The 27581-nt window shown below is 36.9% G+C and overlaps 1 protein-coding gene across 15 annotated transcripts in view; it reads left to right on the top strand.

The window, feature by feature from the left end:
- The window catches only part of ST7 (suppression of tumorigenicity 7), a 288286-nt gene that overhangs the window by 115489 nt on the left and 145216 nt on the right, over positions 1-27581 (top strand). The window contains exon 1 of one of the 15 annotated variants that reach the window (XM_021673373.2): positions 20899-20927. The exons of the other annotated variants lie outside the window; for them this stretch is intronic. The gene's annotated coding sequence lies outside the window, so the exon portion shown is untranslated. Of the gene's footprint in view, positions 1-20898; positions 20928-27581 lie in introns of those variants that run through there. 15 annotated transcript variants of the gene reach the window in all.

Here is a 27581-nt window from a genome sequence, read left to right as displayed (position 1 = left end):
TTTGTTCCTTTGGTTGGTGATGAGTTGTGATCCCCTGGAGGTGGAGAGGCGTTCTGATTTTGGGTGTTTTCATCCTTTTTGCGCTGGTTTCTTCCCATCTTCAAGGATTTATCTACCTGTGGTCTTTGTAGTTGGTGACTTTCAGATGGGGTCTCTGAGTGGACATCCTTTTTGTTGATGATGAAGTTGTTTCTTTCTGTTTTTTAGTTTTCCTTCTAACAGGCCCCTCTGGTGTAGAATTGCTGGAGATCCACTCCAGACTCTGCTTGCCTGGGGATCACCTGCAGTGGCTGCAGAACAGTAAGAGTCGCTGCCAGTTTCCTCTTCTGTTATCTTCGTCCCAGAAGGATAACTGCAAGATGTCAGCCTGAGCTCTCCTTTATGAGGTGACTCTGGATATATGGGGATCAGGGAACTGCTTCAGCAGACAGTCTGTCCCTTGTAGGAGCTCAAGTGCTGAGCTTGTGAGCTCCATTGTTATGTTCAGATCTGCTGGGCAGGTATGTTTAAGTCTGCTGCAGTGGAACTCATAACCACCTTTTTCCCAGGTGCCCTGTCCTGGGAAGGTGGGGTTCTATTTATAAGTTCCTGACGTGCTGCTGTCTTTTTTAAGAGCAGCACTGCCCAGCAAGGAGGTAGCCTAGTCACAGTCTCCCAGCAGAGGCGTTGCTGAGCTGCTGTGGGCTCTGCTCAGCTGCCGTGTGAATTTCCTTGCGGTTTTGTTTATAGGGGTATAGTTAGAACTGCCTCGGTAATGGCGGTCTGCCTCAGTAATGGAGGACTGCCTCGGTAATGGCGGACTGCCTCGGTAATGGCGAACTGCTTCGGTAATGGTGAACTACCTCGGTAATGGTGGACGCCCTTCCCCCAACAGAGCTGGACCGTCCTGGATCCAGCTGTGCTTTCTGTGAAACTCTCAATCCGGAGCGTTTCAGATTGCTGGTCTTTGTGGGGATGGAACCTGCCTAGCCAGATCACCTGGCTCCCTGTTTCAGCCCCCCTCTTTTTCAGTTGAATGGGTGGCTTTGTCTCCCAGGCATTCTAGGTGCCAGTTGAAATGGCCACCCAGATTTCTGTGAGTTTTTGTGCAGAGACCTGCTGCACTGGCTGAAACAGCCATGCTGGGAACTTGTGGTGCTTTTCAGCCCAGGAATCTCCTGGTCTGTGGGCAGTAATAACTCGTTTGGAAATGTGGTGTTCCCTCACCCTCTGCATTGTTCTCGCTGGGAACTGTACTCCAGAGCTATTCCTATTTGGCCATCTTGGATCCGTCCCTTGAACAGGTTATTATTTAAAAAGATAATAGTGGTCAAGGCAATAAATATGTCTTTGCCTGTCTAATGTACTAGAATGGATATAAATAATGGCAAAGTTTTGTTCATTCATATGTATATGTGAGAATGTATATATGTATGTAATATATATGGAATTTCTGGCAAATTTATGGATATATATGAATATTTTAGAGATATAGATCTAAACTTGTTCTGGAGTTGAGAATTATGTCATCCCTCAGAGACTATATCTCGTAGAAATACTGCCTCTGGTTAGAAGTACTGTGGATCTTAATATGAAATCAAATTCTTGGCCAGGTATGGTGGCTTATACCTGTAATTCCAGCACTTTGGGAGGCCAAGGTGGGAAAATCACTTGACTCTAGGAGTTTAAGACTAGCCTCTGCTAAATGGTGAGACTTTGTCACTGCAAAAAATAAAAAAAAAAAATTAGCTCCGTGTTGTGACGTGTGCCTATAGTCCCAGCTACTTAGGAGGCTGAGGTGGAAGATCGGGCCCTCTTGATCTCAGGAGGTTGAGGCTGCAGTGAATCAAGACTGTACCACCCCACTCCAGCCTGGGCAACAGAGCAAGACTCTGTGTCAAAAAATCAATCAAATTCTTACACACCAACTAATTGTTAGTTTTCTTTTAATGTATTTCTGATCTTGGACCTTACACTTCCACCATATTTAGGATTTGTCTGATTAAGTGTTAAAATTTTGTTCTGGAATTTTACATTGTTTGATCAATGTAACCAGTCGACACAAGTGTAGTGAGATCTTTTGGTGGGAAAGTCTGGAGGTAGCTGAAGCATGCAGACCTTGGGTGGGGCTAGACATTGGCTGGTCAAAGAATAAGAGTCTATGGGTAATGGAGATCAAAATAGGCCTGAGAGCTACGAATCAATAGCAGAATCAGTTGTATTAGGAAGTGTGGAGAAGGCAAGCAGGATATCAGGTAACTCATGACTGCAGAACCATTGTATAAGGGAAATGTTTCTATAATTATGGGCTGGAACTAATTTCCCTCTACCTCTTTTGTGATTCCAGCTCAGGTGGAAAACCTTGCCTTTTTTCAGGTTTATTTGCAGCTAGAAGAAAAGGTGGGTTTTTAAGTATGTTCTGATTTAAGTAAAGACTGGACATGGAAATAGAATTACAGAGAAGTTGTTATATAACAATAACAGTTTCAAGAAACTGGCACGAAGCTTCTTTATTCTGAGAACAAGTATTAGAAAGCCAAAATGCTGTGAAACTATCACATGTATAATAGAAATATATGTGATAATGCTATTTTATATGTGTAGTGTTTTAATTTATATAAATACTTTTCAAAGTTAATTTATGAATATAATACCATTTCAGTTAAAATCATTCTGGGAATTTAGGGGGAGCTTGAAAGGATGATCTAATGGAAAAATAAACATGGGAGCGTCCTAAGAACCTTTCCCAAAAAGGATAATGAGTAATAATGATGAACAAGTATAAACACAGATCTGTGGAACAATACTTGAGTCTAGAAATATATTTAACAATATATAAGCACTTGATAGGATAAATGTGTTTTCTCCCAATAAGGAAGGATTATAGTGGTGTTGGGAAGCTAGGTAGCAGTTTTTTTTTTTTTTTGAAAGTAGTTAGTTATGTCAACATCTTTTACTATATAGCAATATAAATTGGAAATTAATGAGTGAATGAAATTAATGAAAAAAAATCGTGTTCTGGACAGACCAACAGAAAATAGAATAGAATATATAATAGGACTGTGAAAGAATATCTCTTTTAGTTTTAAATGAATGAATGGGAGAAATAGAAAAATTGATTTAAAAAATATTCAAAATGTATGCTCAGTAAGTTTTGAAAAGGATGGTAATGGTAGCAAAGTGGGAAAATAGATTTGCACCAACATGACTGAAAAATCTTATGACTTGTAAAGTCCTTGTTCATTTTTTGCAAGTTTTTCCAACATTTTATCACAAAAACCTCAAACATACAGCAAAGTTGAAGCAGTCTTAGAGTTGTGAACAAAAGTCATCTGAAAAGGAATTTAGAGGAAAGAGACTTTATTTCATCAGTTTGCAAACTGGAGAGATGCAGCCTTCGGTGTATAATGAAGGTGAGTTCTGTAGAACAAAGGGGGGTTTGCTTTCATACAGAAAGTTCCTGTGCAGATTTGCACTCAGGTCCACTTATGCATATGAAGAATTTGAACTTCCTTAGTTCTGATTGGCTAACATAGGTCACAGCCTATTGGTTGGTTCAGGTGACATAAACAGGAACAGGCACCTATGAAAATCTCAGCTAAGTAGACATGCAGATTTTCCAGGAACTCAGAGTACATGTGTGACCTCTAGTCAATAAATGGTCTCCTGGCTCTTAATTGAATTTAGGCCCAGTTAGTGACTCAGGATTTATCTTGAGGGATGAGCTCTTTCAAGGTTCACACAGTGAATACCTGTATAGCCACCACCTACATTTTGCCATTAACGTTTTTTAAGTATATTTTTTGTTGTGGTAAGATACACATAAAATTTACCATCTTTTAACCATTTTAAGTGTGCAGTTCAGTAATATTAAATTCATCCATAATGTTATGCAACTGTCACCATCATTCATCTCTGTAACACTTGTCATTTGTAAAACTGACATTCTGTACCCATTAATTGATAAAACCCCGTTTTCCCTTCCCCCAGACTCTGGAAGCCACCATTATACTTTCTGTGTCTGTGATTTTGACTAACTACTTAATATCAATGGGATTATACAGCATTTGTCTTTTTGTGACTGGCTTATTTCACTTAGCATAAGTAATACCTCAAGGTTCATCTATTTTGTAGCCTACATCAGAATTTCCTTCCTTTTTAAAGTCGAATTCTATTCTGTTGTGTATATATACCACATTGTGCTTATCTATTCATCTGTTGATAGAAATTTGGGTTTTGCTTCCATGTTTTAAGGTGCTCTGAATAATGCTCCTATGAACATGGGTGTACAAACATCTCTTTGACACCCCATTTTCAATTCTTCTCAGTATATACCCAGAAGTAGGCTTGTTGCATCATATGTATGATAATTCTATTTTTAATTTGAGGAACCAGTGTTTGTTCATTTTAATCTACCAAACATTTAATCTTGTTCATTTAACATTTATAGATAAATGGACAAATGAGATGTAATTCATAAGGGAGAGATACAGTTAGTAAAGTGAACATGAAAAAAGTTTATTATATAAGTCCTCATTAAAGATCTTGCTTAAATTTATAGCACACAGATATAATTTTACAATTACTGAGGTAATCTCCCTCCTTTCACAAGAGAGAACATCTCATGTTGGTAAAGTTGTACTAAAGTTTGTATACTTTAAAGAGGAACCAGGAGGGTCATTCATTGCTGTTGAAGAAAATTGGTACAGCTCTCTTGGGGGAAAAAGGCAAAATGTAGGAAAAGTAAAAATAATTGCTTAGACTCTTTGGTCTAGCAGTTTCATCCCTCCCTAGGGAATTATCCCAAGGAAATATGTGTGCACATGATGATCAGACCCTAGTGTTTAACTTCAATGTTCATTGAAAGGAAACTGGTATGTAAGTAATGCTGCATCAACATGACATAATCTTGTCAAGTCATTACAATGAAAAATATGAAGACTAAATGCTTGACAAATATATTTAAGGTATAATGTTAAATAGAATAGAACCTACAGTGTGATTTTAAGGATAATAAATTTGTGTGAGAGCTAATAGTCAATAAAGTAATTCTATTAAAATGATAGTTTGCAGGGTTTCTAAAACAATTAAAATAATGTTTTTCATATATATGTATTTTTTTCTTAATCTTGTGATTACCATGAAATAAAATAATGTTTAATATTGCCTGGCCAGGTGCAGTGGCTCACACCTGTAATCCCAGCACTTTGGGAGGCCAAGGCAGATGGATCACCTGAGGTCAGGAGTTTGAGACCAGCCTGGCCAACATAGTGAAGCCTGGTCTCTACTAAAAATACAAGAATTAGCTGGGCCTGGTGGCAGGCACCTGTAATCTCAGCTATTCTGGTTGCTGAGGCAGGAGAATCACTTGAACCTGGGAGGCGGAGGTTGCAGTGAGCCAAGATCGAGCCTCCACAATCTAGCCTGGGTGACAGAGTGCGACTCTGTCTCAATAAAAACAAAATGTAATATTGCCTTTCTCATAAATAAATGGAAAAATAAATCTAATTCCTGACCTTTTAAAGACAATTAAAAGAAGTTTTAGCTCCCTGAGATGTATAGGCTGTAGGGAGTCAGATTGGCCATTTGCCTTTTTTTTTCCCTGCAGTCTCAACCACAAAATTCAACTCTAAGGATCCCTACACTAAAGGGGGAAGCAGGAAGAGCAAGTCTTACAAGACTCAAGTCCATTGGCTCAGGTGTCTCACCGGCCAGCTTGCTTAAACTTATTGGAACCTTACCTTTTACACGTTTGTGTTGGTGTGGAGGGGGAGCAGGAATAATTTATGATGCTTTTTACAAGTATTTTGGTGCAAACTATTTATTATGTAAAATAATTAGATACCCAAAGAACATTTATGGAAATTATCTGAATCCCAGGCTCAGTAATAGGAAAAAATTAGATGTAAATGTTCTACTTTTTAGAAGACCAGTTAAAGGTCCTGAATTTTACATCTATAAAGGCATAGAGGAAGAATAGAAATTGAATTAGTAATTAAAGGAAGGTCTGAATCCACAGACATAGCAAAGATGGAGGATTATATATAAGAGGGTTAATAGAGAGGGATACTGACACTAAAAGGAAATATGTAGCCATTACTGTGCCAGAAAAAGAAAAGGAACAATATTTATATTGGTTGTCACTTGGAAAATTAATATGTAGGACAAAGCTTAAGAATCTAAGCACAGTTTCAGATTATATTTCTGGTTTATCCTGATTCAAAAGGATAACTTGTGTGTGACTGATTTGATGGTGTATGAATCAGCAGCTCAGGCTGCCATAACAAAATTTCATGGACTGGGTGGTTCAACAGGAATTTCTTTCTCAGTTATGAAGGTTGGAAAGTTTAAGATCAAGATGCCAGCTGACTTGGTTCTCTGGTACAAGGTCTTTCTTGCTGGCTTGCAGAAGACCACCTTCTTGTAGTGTCTTCACAGGGTGAGGGGGAAAAGATGGGAGAGGGAGAGAGAGGAAGGCAGCAAGCTCTCAGGGGTCTCTTCTTATGAGGACACTAATCCTATCATGAGGGTCCCTTGGACCTCTCCCTTATGACCTCATCTAATTCTGATTGCTTCCCAAAGGCCCCATCTCCAAATCCCATCGCACTGGGGGCTAAGGCTTCAACGTAAGAATTTTGGAGGAACACAGTTCAGTCCATAATAGATGGTAATTTTACCAGCAGGTACTCTGTCTTATACTTTTTCAGCCCCTAAGCAGGGAGCTCATTCTAATTGTAGCACATGTGCTGTCATGGAGATCAGTCAGTATTGTTTGATTAAAGGTGATAGCTTACTAATCTTTTACTCATTGTGATGTGAAATTCAATCATACTTTCATAGTAGTCTATGGAATTTATTTCAGTGAGCTATCCTGTTAGACTGCTAAGCAGCAGTAGCAGTACAGTTCACGTGTTTATTCTTTTTCCTTTTCCTTTCCTGGACCATTATATTTAATACATGTTAACATTTTCTAAGATACAATAAGTATGTGAGGTCTCCTCAAAAGATATAATCATTAATACAATATTTTATCATAGTTAAATTTAGATTCTTGGTAGGAAAAAAGTGAATGTTTATGTTCATCTACTCTGTATGTCAAACACTGGATGAAAAAATGGTACATCCTGAACTTGGCTAGCACTCCTTGTGACCAATTCAGTTTATCTATTCTGTGCCAAAATAATGGGTTAGTTCTGTCATTTTAGTCAGAATTATTAGTGACTTGATCCGCCCACATAGTCAGATACAGTGGCACAGGATGCTGGAAACTTTCCTTTAGTTTTTTACATCTTTGAAGTAGTAGAAAAGAGAATGTTAAGAAATCCCTTGGTTTTGACCTTTGCAGATGTTCTATAATGATATTTAAAAGAATTGATTTTTTAAACATAGGGACATTGTCCTATAGATAGAAAAATAATCAAAATCAGAGATAAAACCGGAAATAGAATACCGTTTGCTTTCTTGTTTCTTTGCTTTAGTTTTTGTATTTCACTGTGTTCTTTTTTGAGGTCCTAGACAGAATTAAATTAGAAATCTGGGTGATAAGAGTTTTTAAATAATTTGACAGATGATTTTATGTGAATTATAAAATATAGTCCCAACTCTTGTTTTGCTTTAAGCCCAGGACAAAGATTAAATGTTTTTGGAATGATAAAGGTTTTCTCTCTGTTCATTTTTGTTTCTTTCAATTGATAGGACCTGGAGAAAGATTTTTACATTTATGTTTGTGTAAAATATTTCAGGACCAGGCACAGTGGCTCACACCTATAATCCTAGCACTTTGGGAGGCTGAGATGGGCAGATGACTTGAGCCCAGGAGTTCAAGACCAGTTTTGTATTTGTAAAAATACAGAAATTAGCTGGGCATGGTGATGTGCGCCTGTAGTGCCAACTCCCTGAGAAGCTGAAGAGGGAGGATTATCTGAGCCTGAGAGGGTGAGGCTGCAATGAGCTGAGATTGGGCTGCTGCACTCCAGCCTGTGTGATAGAGCAAGACCCCATCTCAAAATAAAATTCCATTTGCTGCTTTTTCAGTTCTGTATCTCTTCCTGTAGAAGCATAGTTTATTTGCTTCTTTAAAGGAAGCTGAATTTTTAAAAACATACACTAACTTGGAAAATACCTTTGATACTACATCCAGGGGATGAAATTTAATACCGATATGTGCCATTTATAGCAATTACCAACAGATATTATTTATACTCATGTGTATCAGTGTTCTTGTATAAGATTTGAAGCACAGTAATTTTCAGAACATTAAATTTCTATTTAGGGAAATAATTAGATTTCCTCATATTTCTTCAGTAATTAAATAATAGCTACAGCAACATAATATAGCAATTTATTTAAAGGCATTTTCTATTTTGTTATCTTTGGTTTTTTTTTTTTAATATGGCATTTTATTCAACAAGAAAAAACTACTACCTTTTTCTGTTGAAGATAAAAGATTAAAATTTATGGGACAATATACATGGGCAAGTTTTTTTTTTCTTTTACATTATCCTACTTAACATATTAGTAAATAAACATATATTCTTTTGCCTTTCTTCTAGTTAATACTTTCTTAGAAAAAATTTAATAAATGTGATGTAATTATTATAAAAAGTCAGAAAAACCTTAATGAAATATCAAGGTAATTAAAAAACTACTTCCCTATAGGCTTCTGTCAGGGGCTTCCAGAAAAGTCTCAAAAGAATTTGCTTTTTTCACAACTGTTTAATTAACTTGAGAAAAGTTCCCAAGTGTACCCTTATTACAAACATGCTTCAGAGAAATGGTGACTATAATGTGTATAGTGGTGTCTTCACCAGCAGCAAGACCAAAGTGTTGTGGTTTGCAGGTGAAATTTGGCTGTAATTTATTTATTTTGGTCAAATTTTAATGCTATAATACAGATAATTTTGTCAAGAACTTTGCCAAAATATCTCTTAAAATCAATTCTCTTATTAGTTGCTTCATAAAGCTGTTTTATAGCAAATGTACACTGTTCTTCTTCAGGTCTCTACATTCCCTGGTCTGGGCTTCTTTAAGGAAAAGCTTTCTCTTAATACTGTTTGCTTCCCAGAGATGTGTCTATGGGAGAGGACCTTCACCTGCAAAAATTTTAAGAGTTTCTTAGCAAGTGCATGCTGTGGAACGGTAGAAGATGGATCCCTGTTGTGTTCTCTACAGGCCATCGTATATAGAAAAAGCTTAATTTATCCTCATTAAAACAAAACAAAACACATCTTTGACCTTAAAGGGGGAAATATGACTAATCTCATTGTGTATCTTGTTTTCCTTTGGGTGTATTCCTTAAATTGACTAACACTTATAAGCATACTACCTGCAACTCTGCAGTCACTTTCATATATATTTAGACAGTTAAGTCTTAGAGTAACCTTTGAGGAAAAGCTATTATTCTAATTATACTGATAAAGAACTGAGGATCAGTGAGGAATCATTTACCACAATTCCATAGCAAGTTGGGAATAAAACTAGGAATTTTGAGGACTTTTTGGTTAACATCTTTTATGGTACACTTTCTTTATACCAATTCACTATTCCTTTTGTATTCTATCCAGTGGAGGCTGCATATATAGAGCAGAATGGGGGGAATTCTGCCTCAAGTCCTTGTTTTTTATTTCTGTGTATCTGTGAAGGCTATTAGAATCTCTATGATAGCATAGTCCAAGTCATGATTATCTTTCCTTTAGAGCACAGCAGTGGCCTTCTGACTGTACTATGCTCTTCACCTCTCAGCAGCCAGTCATCTTTTTGAAATGTAATTTGAATCATGCCGTCCTTCTGTTCAAAAACTGTCAGTGATTTTCCATTGTACTTAGAATAAAATCCAAAGTACTTATTTTGGTCTTCAAGACCCAGCACGTTCTGACTCCTGCTTACCTCTCCCTCACTTGCTTGGCATCATCTGACCATGGTTCCTGAAATATCTTAAATTCTTCCTTGCCTTGGAACCTTTGTACTTACACTTTCCTTTGTCTGCAGGTTTCAAGTTCCTTTCCGACTCCTTCCAACTGATCCTTCCGATTTCAGCCCAGATGTCATTTCCTGAAGAAATACCTTCTCCTACCTCCTAAACTAAGTCCCCCTGATTTATTCATGTTTTTTTTTCCCCTCTCCTCACATTTATAATTTGCCTTTATACTCATTTAGTGATAATAACATTTAGCAAGTCCTTCCAGTATGCCAATCGCCTGTCTTTAAACCCTATTTGTAGATGAAGAAGTAAAATACTTTCCCAGATTCCCACAAGTGTTGAGCCACGATTTAAACCCAGGTTTCCTCCAAAAAACAATAAACTATAAGAAGGCAGAGACCGTGTCTATGTATTGTTATAGCTCCAGTGCCTGGCACTTAGTTGGCCCTCAAAAAATAGGTATTGAACAAATGAACCTGTAGCAATGACTTTTTTTTTAAATATAGTTTTATTGAAATGTAATTCATATACAGTAATATCTGCCCTTTTAAAAATGTGAGATTTGGCTAGGCACAGTGGCTCACCATGCCTGTAATCCCAGAACTTTGGAAGGCTGAGGCGGGCAGATTACCTGAGGTCAGGAGTTTGAGACCAGCCTGACCAACATGGAGAAACCCCATCTCTGCTAAACATACAAAATTAGCTGGGCGTGGTAGTGCATACCTGTAATCCCAGCTACTCAGGAGGCTAAGGCAGGAGAATCTCTTGAACCTGGAGGTTGCAGTGAGCTGAAATTGTGCCATTGCACTTCAGCCTGGGCAACAAGAGCGAAACTCCATCTCAAAAAAAGAAAAATGTGAGATTCAGGCTGGGGGCAGTGGCTCACGCCTATAATCCTAGCACTTTGGGAGGCTGAGGTGGGTGGATCACGAGGTCAGTAGTTGGAGACTGGCCTGGCCAATATGGTGAAACCCCGTTTCTACTAAACAATACAAAAATTAGCTGGGCATGGTGGTGTGCGCCTGCATGCAGTCCCAACTACTCGGGAGGCTGAGGCAGGAGAATTTCTTGAACCCAGGAGGTCGAGGTTGCAGTGAGCCAAGATCACACCACTGCACTCCAGCCTGTGTGATGAGATTCCCATCTCGAAAGAAAGTGAGATTCAGTGGTTTTTAGTATGTTCACACAGTTGTGCAACCGTCATCACTATCTAAGTTTAGGGTATTTTCATCACCCCAGAAAGAAACTCTACACCCATTAGCAGTTACTTTCCACTCCTCACTCCTACCATTCTCTGGAAACCACTAATCTACTTTCTGTCTCTGTGGATTTGCTTAGTCTAGAAATTTTATATAAATGGAAGTATGTAACATTTGGCCTTTTGTGAATGGCTTCTTTCATTTAGCCTAATGTTTTCAAGGTCCATCCATTTTGTAACATGTATCAGTGCTCCATTATTATTTATTTTTATTATTTTATTATATAGATATGCCATATTTTATTTATCCATTCTTTACTTGATGAACATTTGGGTTGTTTCTACTTTTTGGCTTTATGAACAATAATTCTAAGAACATTTTTTTTACAAGTTTTTGCATGAACATGTATTTTCAATTCTCATGAGTGTATATGTAGTAGCAGAATTGCTGGATCATGTGATAACTCTATTATACATTTTGAGGAACTGCCAACCTGTTTTCCAAAGTTGCACAATGACTAAGAAAACCAGAACTTGACAATATTTAAAGCAGTAAAAGCAGATTGTATTCTGGACTGTTGCAGGAGGGGAAAAGAGACCCCAGTATAGAACTGAGCTCAATGCTGAATACAACAAGGAAAAGTTGTTTTTTTTTTTATGTTTTTTTTTAAGATGGAGGCTCACTCTGTCTCCAGGCTGGAGTGCAGTGGCACAATTTCAGCTCACTGTAACCTCTGCCTCCCGATTTCAAGTGATTCTTCTGCCTCAGCCTCCCAAGTAGCTGAGACTACAGGTGTGCACTACCATGCCCAGCTAATTTTTGTATTTTTAGTAGAGACGGGGTTTCACCAAGTTGACCAGGATGGTCTTGATCTCTTGACCTTGTGATCTGCCCGCCTTGGCCTCCCAAAGTGCTGGGATTACAGGCATGAGCCACCGCACCCAGCCAAAATGGGGGCTTTATAGCCAGGGAGCAGTGAGTATGTGTGTGTCAGAGGATTGAAAATTACTGAGAAGATAAAATGACCTAACAAGATTCTGGCTGAAAGTGGGCCAGAGTGATTAGATATCTCCTGGGGGAGGGTTGGGGAATTTGGTCAGATATTGAGGGTGACCAGAAGGGTGGGAGATTGTGGCTAAAAGATTCTTTTAATTGAATGATGCAAAGATGGACACAAAGTTTAAAAGTTGAGACCTATTTGGGAAGAGGATTTTGAGGAGCCTGACTAAAGTTTGGTCAAAGACATACACATTCTTTGTCATACCCAAAACAGGCAATCTAGGTATAGTGCTTTGTCTCAACTTCATTAGCAAGGATGCTTTCCTTAATTTCCCTTAAATTCTATACAGTGACATTTCATTCCACATCCAGTGGATATTTGTTGACATGGTGTTGGATGAGCAGGTATATAGCCTATGGAGAAATTTCATGAAGCTGTCAAAGCTGCTTTATTTTCTATTTAATGCTTACATATTAGTGTTTGTTAGTTTCTTTCTTTTTCTTTTTACTTTTAGATCTACATGGAAAGATTTGGCAAGTCTGATAATTTAGGCCTCTGGAAACCTCATTTATGCTATAAATAGTAAAGGGCAACATCATATGTTATTGTAGGATTCACAGTTTAAGATACTTGGTCTCATTTTGGTAAATTACTATTTCTATTATAAATGCATATTTCAAAAATAATGAATTCTTTTTTATTATTATTTCCTTTTATAAGAAGCATTTCCTTTTTGTCTCAGGGTAGATAGTGGCTCTGATCTAACTAAGCTGTTTTTGTTACTATTATATTATCTCACTTACTGAAGTGCAGAGTAATTTGTTTACAAATTAACCAGCAATGGCTAAGAATGACTTAAACTTTCTCACAAACTGTTTCATCCTATATTTTCTACTTCGCTACCACCTATCTGCAATATGTTACACATCTTCAATTAATGTAATTCAAATTTATTTTTATAATTGAGCAGTACTCCTGAAAGTAACTGGCTATCTTGAGGAGTTGAGAATCCAGATTTGTTCCTTATGCTATTAGAGAAATGAAGGCCTCCTCTTAGCAACTAAAACAGAGCTTCCTAACCTTCACCAAGGTTAACTGCATCCTTTTTTATGGAGTGCCAGCTCCACAAAACGTGGTATGCCAGCTCTCATTGTATAGGCTTTTATCACAGGAAGTAGATTCAAATGATTATAATTGCTTGGGTTATATTAATATTCATGGCACATGCCTCTTACCATACATGGCACTCGCCTCTTACCATACATGGCACTCATTCTCTGTGTATTTAATTAATATGCCGTTTTGCCTTTCATTTTGTCGTGGGGAGCCATGATTTTAGACGGTGTGAAACAGAGAGCAGCTGGGGAAAGAATGAATACCCAGAACCCAGTGCCAGGATTAACATACTGATGCAGATATTCTGAGAAGGGATCTTTTGAGGCAGGTTAAAAGGAAATGCCAAGTGGAACCAAAGCAGATCTTGCACTGGCACGTGACAGTAGTCAAGGAGGTGCTTGGCTTCATTCTGCTGGGTTTTGCTCTCGGATTGCCAGCTGCTTCAAGCCAGCTGCTTCAGCACAGCTAAAATGAAGGAAAGGATATTATCACTATACATTTTGTATGTGAAAATCTGCTGGTAATTTCTAAAGCTTAGAATATTGACAGTAGCCTGTAGATGAAAATTTAAAACTTAATGATCTAAAAGGCAAATATATCCTTCCTCCCTTTGCAGAATTATTTTTAAAAGATTGTGGCTTGCCTGTTTGGACAATTTTTAGAAGACGGGGAAGTATTTTTCTACTTTTTATTATAGTATGATTAGATATAATCAAATTTTAATAAGTACATTGCACAATGAATTTAAATGGGCATACAGTATAACTTTTAAGTTTTCTGGATGTAGATTTTGCAGAAAGAGGAAGTAAATACTGGAATTTAAATGCCATCTTCCAATGGACATTTCAAATAGGAGCTTGATATATAATTCAGTTTTTCTTCTGTGCTGTCAATTGTCCCATTACATCATAAACTTGATGTCTAGCAAGAGACAATAGCACTCATTTTTGTTTTCCTTTGGTTGATTATTAACTGTAAGATCCCCCTAACTTGTTACTTCTGTGGAGACTTTGGGTGCTCATGGAGAGACAAGTACTTAAGAGCTTTAGTAACTGATATGAACTCACCAGGTGCGTGTGGAAGCACAGTTTGGTGTATGGGTTACCAGAGTGCCCCTCTTGAGCTTTGCCCCAGGTCCTACTGTGTAATTTAGGCTTTTCCCTTCAGTTCAGCGCTTCTCAAAAGCCCTAGAGACAGAGATGGGAATGGATGTCCTTGGCAGCTGGACCACAGGCAAAAGCAGCTTACTGCTGAAACACTTTACCTTTGAAGTCCTTTTAAATTAGGTTGATTTTGCACTTTACCCTGCAATATATCCATGATTACTTTAATATAAAATAGTTAATTTTCTAATCACCAAGTGAAATTGATGCTTTAGAAAGGCATGGCATATTTAAATTGGGGCTTCTTGATGTTTTGTGTACCTGCTTTGGAGAATCATGGACTTAGCATGGCTTTAGGGAAAATTCTTTTAGTCCTTTCTTTGAAATGGAACTGATAGGTACAAAGAACTTTCGGGACATTTGGTGGTAGAATTTGGTTAATTAGCAGCTTGTTTCAGATTTCTACTCTTACTGTTATGAAAAGAGGCCAGACTGAAAGTCCAGTGAGTTCTAGATCTGGTTCACTATTAACTTGTGATGTTATACAAATTATTAACATCTTCAGGCCTGTGTCTCATCTGTAAAATGAGGGGATGAACCGTAAGATATAAAGCACCATTTTCCAAAGTAAGGTTTTTGAATGATTACCTGCAAGAGATATTCTAAGTGTGGTTGTCAGGGAATGGGAGGAGGGGAAGATGGAGAGTTGTGGTTTAAAGGGTATAAAGTTTCAGTTTTGCAAGATGAGAAAGTTCTGGAGATTGGTTGTACAACAATGTGAGCATATTTAACGCTATTAATTTGTACACTTAAAAATGATTAAGATAGTAAATTTTATGTTATATGCATTTTATATGCATTTTACCACAATTTAAAAACTATATTCTAAAAGCTCCATCTTTAAATAAATATAAATTTGTATTACACCTTCCTCCTAGAGAATGACATTGCATTCAGTATATCCAAATGTCTTAGACATCCTGCGCTTAAAAAAAATCTTTTAAACTTTAACCCAGTTTTGTCAAATTTCTTCTCCCAATTAATTTAATATCTCTTAATATCCTATGGAACTTACACTTGAAGGAATCCCGTTTGGGAAAAAGTGGTCTGAGGTCTTTCCAGTTCAAATATGTTTTTATTCTTCAAAGACACCATATGAAAATATGGGATATGCCAGAGTAAGGCCTTTGATAAAGATTAATTCAGGCCTTTGCGAACTTGTCCACATCATGGCATGTACAGAAAGCAGTAATTGTATGGCACACTGGGGTAAATCGACAAGGTGGCTTAGGGCTGAGGAGTGCAGTAACTCAGTTACACCCTTGGATAAACGTCTGTAACAAGGTGTTTAAAAAGTTATCACTGGGGAAGCTGCATGAAATAACTTGTTCTTCAGATGCCGTTAGTTAGCGTGTTTGGCCTGTCAGAAGCATTAGAGGCAAATCATACAAAACTCTATGCTATTTGGTTTGCCTTGGCAGCAATTTATTTTCCACATTAGAGAAACCAGAAACTCTTCTGATTACATATAGCTGTGGATATTACTGGTCGTTAGACCCAACTGGCAATCCCTTGTGGTATGAGAGTGAGGGATAAGAGGTTTCCAGGAGGATAATACTCTTCTACAGTTTATTTAATATACTCAAATGATTAATTCAACAGCCTCCTATTTTTAAAGCTGAATAATTCTCATTTAATGGGGGAATTTTTTTCAACTGCACATTTCCTAGAGGAACAAGTATTTGGTGTAGTAATAGGGATTGGATGTAGGGAGAAAAAGCATATTTGTATTAGTACATTCTTAAATACAGCATAGATCAGTGAGTGAGATCAACATTTTTCATGCTTGCAGCCTTTTTCTGAAGTCATCCTCAGTCCTTCCTCTCTGTTCCTCAGTTGGTATCATTCTTTAGTATCACATCTTCTGAACGGCTTACTTAAAGATTCTAGACTGATGAAAAAAAAAAATCAAGAAGTAGATTAGATTTGACAATGACCTACATCATTGTTCAGTTAGTATTTGCATTCAGCTCACCTAGAAACTAAGCATCATGATCCACTTAGTAACAGATGTTTTGATTTCAGAAATGCCAGGTCTTCCCCAGATTATCTTTTGTACTTATAGCCATTTTCCTCTTAAAACAACTTTTTTTGGCCTTACTCTTTACTGTCTTCTCTGAGAATCCTGTTAGAGTTTATGATTTAAAACTAGATGTAAAACTACATCCTTGCTTAGTGTCAGGGAGCCACTGTGCAATCCCATTGACAAGCTATTCTGGGCTTTAGAGCCAGAAGTTTAATTACCACCTATTGAGCAAGTTTGATTTGTCACTTCTTGGATTCTGGCCAGGCAGAGCTAATTCCTCCTAGCAGAGCAAGGCTGGTGGGCAGGAGCCAGAATTGAGAAAGTGACGCAGTCACTTCAGCTTGTCCGGCTTCAGGTGTGGATGAAGGGAGCTAAGTGTGCCAGATGAAGTCTAAAGTCCAAAGTGGCACACAAGCATGAGGGGCAATAAGGGCGCCTGGTAAACCATGCAAGAGAAAGTGTCAACAAAGAAAGGGGAAGCATAGTGACCAGCAAGGAGCAAGGGCTTGCAATTTTCAGAAGTCCAGGCAAGCTGTGCTGGCACCAGACAAGAAGCATTGAGGCTGGGCTTCAGTCTTTGAAGAATAAGACTGACAGGTGGGATATTAAGCAGTTACTAGAATAAGACCTGTAAAAAAGGGCAGAAGAAAATCAGTAATAACAACTGGAAGAAATTCATAGACTGTTTAACCATATCTGTAGGGCTCCATACAATCTAATACTGTAGAGTATTAAATGAATGAGATAGATTTAGAAATAAAAAATCATCCATGATATATTAAGGAAAATTCAAATCATAGTATATTACATAACATGGTAGTGAAAGGAACTTTGGTATGTGGTAATGTAGAACTTTGTTCAGATGAATGATATAAACACCTTAGACATACTTTACAGGGACAGGTATACTTTGTTTGCCTTTTGTTTTCATTCACCTATCCCAAGGAAAGTCCACAATTATTGAACAGTAACTGCCTAAAATGACAACATGTCTCTGGTACTCCTGAAAAGAGGCAGCTTATTGTGGAGGGCAGTGTGAGTTGTTAGGGGCACAAACTTTGGATCCAAACTACGTGGTTTTAAATCTTGCTTCTACAGAACACTGACTACTTGTATGACTCTGAGTAAGTCCTTAACTTCTCTATACCTGTTCCCCATCTGTAAAAGGGGGACAATAGTAGTGCATATCTCAGAGGGTAGTTATGAGAACTGAGTAATAATAATATTTTTAAAATCTGTGGAAAAGTATCTGGCCTATCATTAGCCCTATAAATGTTTGTTAAGCAAATACACAAATAAAATACATACTTTCTCAGCTTCCAGGAATCTGTCAGGAACTAACCTTAGACTCTTCTTTTCATCTCGTGTGGATATTGGTCTCATGGAACATTGAACATTTCTTAAAGTATTGTTATAAGCACTGTGGAAAAAATAATAGTTAAAATTCGTATCAGCAGATCATTGAATTTGAGTTTTGAACTCAATCCTTTTGAAATTAAGAAAAAAAATTACACTAGTTACTTTAAACTGGCTGTTCTATATGTTTGTGCTCTAATGATATAGAAAGTAGATATTGTTATATGATTTCCTATATATAATTAATCTAGGCTGGGCATGGTAATCCCAGAACTTTGGGAGGCCAAGGTGGGTGGATCACTTGAGGCCAGGAGTTGAAGACCAGCCTGGCCAACGTGGTGAAACCCTGTCTCTATTAAAGATAGAAAAATTATCCAGGTGTAGTGGTGCACACTTCCAGCTACTTGGGAGGTTAAAGCGGAAGAATCACTTGCACCTGAGAGGTGGAGATTGTACTGAGCGGAGATGGTGACAATGCACTCCAGCCTGGGCAACAGAGTGAGACCCTGTCTCAAAAACAGAAAACAAAAAAATGAAAACAATCTGCTATCTTGTTTAGAGAGGTGGTCTTTCCCTCCTCATAGACACTGCTTTGGCAGTTAGGCAAAGTAAATCACACTAAAACTGTTTATGGCGACCACCCTTATCCCACACACTGTGAGCTAGTTAGAAAGGAAATAATGCAATTTACAAATATCTGTGGGTGGCCAGGCCTGATTAGTACATGAAGAAGAAAAGTCATTAGATACACTGTGACTTCAAATAATGAGGCAGAGTAATAGGATTTGTTTTAATAAGATTTTGAGAGATTAAACGTCCTAAATCTTTGTAATTCTATCAGGTAAAGTTAAGGAAACCAGCACTCCACAACATAAACAATGGTGTTCTATTTAGAACCCCTGCACAGTTAGATGTGATTGGCTTCTCTTAAGACATTGAGCTGTAGTTGACTGTTTGCCAGTAAGTAGTGATGCTATGGTGAATAATGCCCTTTTTTTTATTTGTACTCTTTTTGGTTCAGATATACAATCTTGTAGAATGATTTCAAATTAAATTAGTATTGCAGCTGAACTATGTGATGCTATCACAATTTGGATTAGTGGGTGAATTTAGTAATTTTGAGTGCAGTTCATCCTTTCTAGCTTAAATCCAAGTAACTGAATATTTAAAAATTATCTTTTGGTGATATAAGTGATACCAGTGGTATGCTAATATGGTGAGGATACTTTTTATCCCTTCCTAAGGATTTTTTGTGAGGAATAAAGATGAAAGTAATTACTCTAAAACATACTGTAAATCTATTAGAATATATCCTAGTCATGAAAATTTATACTATTGACCAATATCCTTAATGTTACCTAAGTATATAAGCACTGATAGTTCAAAGGTTTATTTTTTCTTATTTTAAATATATATTATATGCCATTGAACTCAACATAGTGACAATTTTTACTTTGTTCCATGGTAGAAGTTGTACCTATAGAAATAAAGGAGTGGAGGTAGGTAGAGAAGGATTAGAATAGGAGGTAGAGCTAGATCATGTAGGGGCTACACATTACTTTGCTCCCAAATTAAGATATTTGGACTAACTGGAAGACTAAGAAGTTCAGCCTTTCAGCATAGCCCATTGTTTTCCTGCTGTCCACGCCTCTGGATGTTGGGAAGAAGTAAGAGAAGGAAAGATGTGTTTCTTTGCTCTCCTCCACAGGGTACTATTTCCTGCTCCCAGGCCTGTCTGTGTGAGGCCTGAACCAGTGTGAAAAAAGGGAGCTGGAGAAGAACATATATCCTCTCATCTCTCTGCCTTTAGGGTTTTCTAGAACAGTTGCTTCATAAATTGCAGGGGATTCCTATAACTCAATAATTTATCCTAATCTTCCTTAGAAATGAGAGAATGTCAAGATATCTTGTTTTAAAAACAGCCCAATTGTCCCATAGACTGTTCTTTTTGATAAACATAGAAATGGACCCTTATGGCATTAAAAAGGTTGAAACTTATATTTGAATTTCTCTGAGTTTCTTCCTCAAGGAACGAACTTTAGGCCTCTCACAAAAAGTATCAAAGAACTGAAACCAGATCACTGCATCATATGCCAAGAGATTCCCTTATTTACCATGTTTGCTTCTTTGCCCCTCCCAACTTCCTGTTTTCTTATACATTGTTACATTACTTGCCTGCTATATAAACCCCTGGTTTTAGTCAGTAAGGGAGATGGATTTGAGATTGAGCTCCTATCTCCTCAGCTACAGCACCTGATTAAAGCCATCTTCCTTGGCAATACTTGCCATCCTAATGATTGGCTTCTGTGTGGCAAGCAGCGGGACCTAGGCCAAACCTCTGGTGTTTCAGTAACAATTTAAAAAATAGATTATAAAACAAAGGTACAGAAAGTATCTTGATAAATCTGTGGTGAAACTGAAAGTAGATTTTTCATTTCCATATTATCAATTTGGGATTTAGCTGATCAGGATACCAATTTACAAATTAGCCAATCCAGTATATGTGTATGTATACACATACACCCAAAACTTCTTAGTATTTCTTATTAGTGTGGTAGGATGTTTCCTTGACTCTTCCATGGGACTCTCGACAGGGATGCCTTGTTTATTCAGCCCACTGCTCTCAACATCTTGTTGGAGGGAGTGTGTTTGCAAATAAGGTGGGAACTGGAGTACATGAGCACTAGAATCAGCTGGCCACTTGGGCACTGGCAAGATCAAACTCCACTCACTTGGACCCACTGCATTCCACCCCTTGTGGAAGGGAGCATGCAGGTGAGTGGGTACAGGAGCTGGAGCGAGCATTTTGGACACTGGCAGGATCAAACTCTGTGCAGGCCCTGCAGCAGCATCCAGGTGGGGTGCCTGTGACTCCTGAAGTCCCAGGAGGCATGTTGCAGTGCTCTTTTAGCTCTGCTGTACATGGATGGCTTAAGTGTTAACAGCTCAGAGGGCCCTCCACCCTTTTGCCTAAGGTGGCTGTTCTCTGCCAGTAAGGGCAAAGGGCCAGTGTGACAGCCTCTTTTATCTGCACTCATGGCTCCTGAGCTATTGTCTGGCATCCAGGAGAAACGAGGTTGCACAAATGAATTGGCTGGTAAATTAAGGGAATTTTTATTGACGATGAAAGTGGCTCTCAGTGGAAGGGGAGCAGAAAAGGGAACAGGAGGTAGGTAATCTTCCCCTGATGTCTGGCTGTCTCCAGCCAGATTCGTCTCTGAAGTTACGTCATCAAGCTGTGTTTCTGAAGTTAAGCCACTTGGGGCTTCACCATGGACATGCACTTTTCTGCCTAGACATCATTAGGAATTCTGAGTGATTTATAAATATTGTTTTATTTTCTGTAACATCACTTAGAAGAAGGTGGAAGTATAACATAACACATCTCTGACAAGGTATGGCTAACACACAAACTTATTCGAGATCTTAAAGGACTGTCCTTGAACCAGAGAAAGAGTTACGTTTAGGAATCCAGTAACTCTGCTTTTATGCTGCTGCAGACATTGTGTTAAATAGGTGTTATAATGCAAGTCATAATAGCTCCAGATGAGAATTTCATGGAGTATAACTGTTTAGAATGGGTAATATTTAGTAGTAGTAATAATAGTTATTATAGGCAGCATGTAGGTTTGCCTCATTTTAAGCAAACCTGAAAAAATGCATATGTTATCAAATTTTTGGAATTTTGCCAATGTAATCTGTGGATTTCAGTTCTGTTGTGAAAGAGATATGGTTTCTCTCTTTTTTTTTTGATTCAGGGTCTTGCACTGTCACTTAGGCTGGAATGCAATATTGATTTTTAAGAACTCTTATTTATTAGTGAGATTAGCCCTTTGTGATGTGAATTGCAAAAGTTTTTGGATTTTTTGCTTAAATGCTATGCTACATTTGTCATTTGTCTTAGAGGTGAAAAGAGCCTTGTAGTCCAAATCTCTCAATTTATAGATAAGAAAAATTGACCCAGAGACATTAAGCTATTAGCCTGAGAAAGCAAATCTGACCCCTAGATCTTTTCTAGGAAATAGGGTTCCTTGTGGCTAGAATGGACTGAAGGACAGAGAGAAAAACTCATAGTTGCAGCCATGTTCATGTAGTAGTTTTATACAGCTGGCACTAAATCCAAAGCATAGCTTGTAACTCCTTGATGTTGAGAAAGTGCAGCTGGGCATTTAAACAATTTAACAGTAGAATAGAAAAGCAAAGATTTCAAAAACTGTAATTGTAGTTTTACAACCTTAGTTTTAGGAGCATTGCTGATTAATTGCTAATTAATCCTTCCATCTGGTGAAACAGATTAATCACATTTATTGGATTATAATGTAAGCATTGTGAATCCAAGTTAACATGTTACTTTCATTCTTTCTAATGTAATTATTATGCTATTATCAATTTGTTACTATGCAGTAATCATGCAATTTTAAGTAACTGCTTAAAACTCAGAGTGAGGCATAGAAATTTATGTCCAGCTGGACACAGCTGAACACAGCTGAATGTCAGCTACGTGGTAGCAAGATAGATGCTCTGCATCAGGGCCATTTCTATCATTATAAAGCTTGAAAAAGGATAGAACAAAATGAGTCATGGTTGTATGGATGTCTTTATGGGTGATAAAGATTGAATTAGCATATGTAGGACATTCCAGTACAATTAATAACGACTCTGTTAGTTAATTGGTTGGGGTGAATTCTCTTTTAGTGTTTCATTTGCCTTATAATTAGCTGTAACTCAGCAATTAAGTTATAACACCAGCTCACTGTGACACTGACCCATTGAGGATAGTGCTTGGGTGCATTCTGCTCATAGTAAATCAGAGTTGCTGTCTTCCTAAGTGGCTCTCATTCTCTTTTAAGTTCTTGAATAAATCTGTGTGTTATTCATATTTAGTAATAAATGCACTGAAACAAATGCCGTCCACCCTCTGTATCTGCAGGCTCCACATCTGCAGATTCAATCATTGGTGTATTGAAAATAATATTCTGAAAAAAAATGCATGGTTGCGTCTGTACTAAGCATCTGCAGCATTTGTTTTTTACTCATTATTACCTTAACAATACAGTAAAACAACTATTTATGTAGCATTTACATTGTATTAGGTATTATATGTAATCTAGATATGGTTTAAATTATACAGGAGGATATGCATAAGTTATATGCAAATACTGTAACATTTTATGTAATGGATTTGAGCGTCCTCTGCTTTTGGGGTCCACAGAGTGAGGGGATTCCTAGAACCTGTCCTCCATGAATACTGAGCGACAACTACAATTTCATACAGGATTTTGTGATTGTAGCAAACAGTAAAAATTGTTTCATGTTCATGTACCATCTTTCTAAAACTAGAATTCAGATTACATTAAACATATAAATACTTTTTCTCATTGGTTCTTCTGGAAAAACTTTTTAAGATAGAAGGATTTTGTTCTTGATGTTGTTGCTGCTATTATTCTGTCAACTTATTCTTAAATATCTTGTTTTAACTAAAATAAAATTGAAATATTCTTTTAAAAATTTCCCTAAATTTTTGCTTTAGAAAACAGCATGTATTGGTTGTTTTTAAAGCTATATATGCTTTTATTTGTTACCAAAATAAAACAAGTGTGTGTAAAAATATTTAAGACTAGAGTGAATGTAAAAACTGTAACATAAAAGTTCCAGGTAATTCTGTCCTCCAAAGGTAAACTACTTAATGGATTCTAGTTTTATGTCATGTTTTAGAAATCTTTTCTCCCACTGATTAAAATATACCACTAGCACATATAGTAGAAAATTTCAAGTCTGTAGTGAAGAAAAGAAATCACTCATAATTCTACCATTCAGAAGTGAGCACTGTTGGAATGTTTGTCCTTCCATTTTTCAGTGATGTGTTACAGAAACTGTATATGTTTATGTATCTATACAGATAGCTAATGTATAATCTATATACTTTAAACAAAAGATGTCAAACTATACACACTTATATAATATGCTTTTTAAACTAAAATGGAGTGATCATTTTCCCATGTCATTTATAACTTGATTTTTAATAGTTGCATACTATCCTATCCTACAGATATTTAATATTTAACAATTTTTCTTGTTGTATATTTAGTTTTTATTTTCTGCTTTTGCAAATAATATAGATATATTTTTGCTGAATATTCTTGAAGGTGAATATTTGCACATAACTATTATTATCTCCTTAGGCTAAATTCCCACATGTGTACTGATTTTTAAACAACAACAAAAATATGCTCAATTCACATGTACAAACTTATGGGATTGATAAGTGGATGAGCAAGATCCCTTCAGATTTTTAGAATGACTTTAGCAAGTAAATTTGAAGATTCCAAATTTCAGACTTTTAATTAAGTCTTCTAGCCTTAAACATTCTGCGTTTAAGTACTTAAATATTTTGGCTGAATATATGTTAATAATCAGTGTATTTGTGTGGAGGAATCCTATTATGCATATTTTAATACCACCCTTAATTATGTCACTGAGTTTTATATCCATTGAGTGTTTGGAACTGTGTATATCACACCGAAATCCAAATCCAAAGTGAAAAACATAGTCAAACCCAGGTGTTGTGGGATACACAGAAACAAACAAAACTGGATTTTCTTGGAGAAAAAGGATATGGTGACTTCCCTGGATGCTTTAAATTTCTTTCTTGTTTTTAGCTGACCTCACTCTAGGAAGAGAAAATAAATTATATTAGTTATTTTATTTCAAAATAAAGGCAAAAGAATTATCATAACTTGAAAATGTAAAAGGATACTACCTCAAATGTTAATTAGAACAATAGTTATATGACTAGAATAAAATTTTGACTTTAAAATGTAGAAATTGTAATAGCTACTGTTTAGTGAGCTCATAGTAGGTACCTGAGATGGCCCTAAGAGCTTCTTCTCATTCTTACTAATTTTCATTAAGGCCAGGATAAAAATATATGCACAGCAGGTCTGAATCCTTCAATTTTAAATGCTTCTCAAATTATTCATCTTTTTGATGTTTTAGACCCAGGAAATCTTTGAATGCCTCCCCACAATTTATTAATTTTTTTAATGTGTTAATCATTTCCTTTAGAATTTTTATAGAAATTCTTTTAAGTGTGATTTGGCACACCTGTAGCAGAAATTTTAATCATTTCATTCATCTTTTTACTACTGTAGTTTATGTGAGACATAATGATTTTTATGACTTAAATGACACCTGAAATGAAACTAGTACTCTATTGTTTCAAGTAGTTTTTGTTTAACATGATTTTATTCTTTTAGAATTTATGTTTTGCCAGAGTGAAATGAGGAATTCAGATGTAATAGGGAGTGAATGTACTGTAATGAGTTTCATATCTAGCTAGCTATTTTTAATCCAAGGAATTGGTATTCTTTAAAATGCCAATTGTAAAAGATGACTAAAATTATTTTTGAAACATTTTAGACTTGATATACCAGGGTTCCACTAGAGAAACAGAATCAGTAGACTATGCACACACAGTGGGGGTGTCAGGGGCAGGTGGGGGCGGAGAGAGAGATATGGAGAAGCAAGGAGTTGGCTTCCAGGATTTGGGGAGCTGGCTAGGCAAGTCTGAAATGGGTAGGGCGGGTCGTTAATCAGGAAGGGCAGACTGGAACTCTTGTGTGCAAGCTTAATCGGCTTCTACAGGTCAAGTATCTTTATCAGAGAAGCTTCAGCTCTGCTGTTAAGGCTTTTGAATGGATTGAACCAGGCCCACCCAGATTATCTAGGATAATCTTTATTTAAAGTCAGTTGATTGAATATTTTAATCACATCTACAAAATTCCTTCACTGAAATACTTACTGTTTGATTTAATAACTAGGGGCTGTAGTCTACACGAGTTGACACAAAATTTTACCCTCACACTTGATACCTGAACCAGTTCAATGGTCATATAGAAATACCCACATCATTAATAGGCAGTCATAATTTATCCATGATTAAACCTAGAAATACCCAATTTGGCTACTTAATGCTGGTACTAGTTTGGGCTATTCAAATTTTGTATGTTACTAAAAGTAAAAATCTACATTTGAAATACTAATATTTACCAGAGTTGAGAATATTGAAAAGAAAGTATGCTAGGCTACATATATGATTTTTATAAAGTTTTGAGGAATGGCAGCGTCATTGGGATACTGATGACGTCCCGAATGATGTAAAGGGGCAAACAGTCATTTAAACCTTTGCTTCTTAAGCGAGGCTCATAACTCCCCGAAATATATTCTTATTTTCTTCTGCCATTAGAAGGACTTTAGTAGAAAATGCCAGAGAAGCACTGCTTTTATTTAAGGTAAACCAGGGGTCAGCAAACTCTTTTCTGTAGAGAGCCAGATAGTAAATATTTTCAGCTTTGCAGGCTGTACAGTTTGTACACTGTTTAACTCAGCTGTTGTAGCATGAAAGCTGCTGTAGGCAATACATAAACTAACAAGCACGGCTGTGTTTATAAAATGTATTTACTAACACAGGTAGTGGGCTGGATTTTGCCTGCAGATTGCATTTTCCTATCCCTGATGTAGACAGGTCTGGTGTGTTGGTTTAAATAGTCATGTAATACCATACATACCTAGTGACAGAATAAATTTCAGGTCAATTTAGAAAGTTAGGAGCTGGTCAGCTATTGAACACCTTCCATTTTTCTGCTATTTTATTTTATTTTGAGACAGAGTGCTCTTTCGTGCAGGCTAGAGTACAGATGGCATGATCTTAGCTCACTGGAGCCTCCACCTCCTGGGTTTAAGCAGTTCTCCTGCCTCAACCTCCAGAGTTGCTGGGATTACAGATGGTGCCCACAATCATGCCTGATATATATATATATATATATATATATATAATATATAAATATTTATACAAATATATAAATATATATGAATATATTTATATATCCTACATAAATAAAATATAAATATATTTATAATATATAATTATATATAAAATATATAATATATAAATAAAATATAAATAATATATAAATATTTAATATATACATTATATATATATATATTTTTTTTTTTTTTGACGGAGTTTTGCTCTTGTTACCCAGGCTGGATTGCAGTGGCACAATCTTGGCTTACTGCAACCTCTGCCTCTTGGGTTCAAGCGATTCTCCTGTCTCCGCCTCCCAATATTACAGGCACCTGCCACCACACTGGGCTAATTTTTTGTATTTTTAGTAGAGACGGTGTTTTATCATGTTGGCCAGGCTGGTCTCAAAGATCCTGACCTCTGGTGATCTGCCCGCCTCAGCCTCCTAAAGTGCTGGGATTTATAGGCGTGAGCCACTGTGCTCTGCCATTTTAATAAGAACATAGAATAATTAGAAAAAGTATAGGAATGGGTTAGTGTTTAATCTTATTAGGGGATTAAAGCTGTTATATATAAAACTATTAGCAAATAATATAGAGTTATGACCTATTTTATATATGATTGTGTAAAAAGTACGTATTCTCTCAGTTCTCAAGAAAGGAAAAAAAAGTAAGCATTTGTGTTTGTTTTGTGGCTCAGCACAGAAGCTAGGCCAGGTGCAGAGATCTCCTTGTGAGCATATGGAGGCAGCACTGTCAGGCATGCTGGTGGTTGCCAACTTCCTGGCTTTGGTTCCACCCCCCCATCTTTTCCTTATTAACAATCAACAATAATAAGAGAAAGAGGAAGCTGTAGAATTATTTGAGCATGTATGTAGAGGACATAGGCATTTGGTAAAATATCATAGACATCCAAATATTTTGAGTTTGAGATTCTAAATTCAGTAGCAAAAATGCTACTCTTTAACACTATATAGTAAATTATAGTTCAGGCACAAGCTAAGAAATCAGATTTTCC

Source organism: Aotus nancymaae, unplaced genomic scaffold (genome assembly GCF_030222135.1).
Source record: "Aotus nancymaae isolate 86718 unplaced genomic scaffold, 86718_ANA_hifiasm-v0.15.2.pri h1tg000002l, whole genome shotgun sequence".
Taxonomy (NCBI): domain Eukaryota; kingdom Metazoa; phylum Chordata; class Mammalia; order Primates; family Aotidae; genus Aotus; species Aotus nancymaae.
This window is presented reverse-complemented; position numbering and strand designations above follow the sequence as displayed.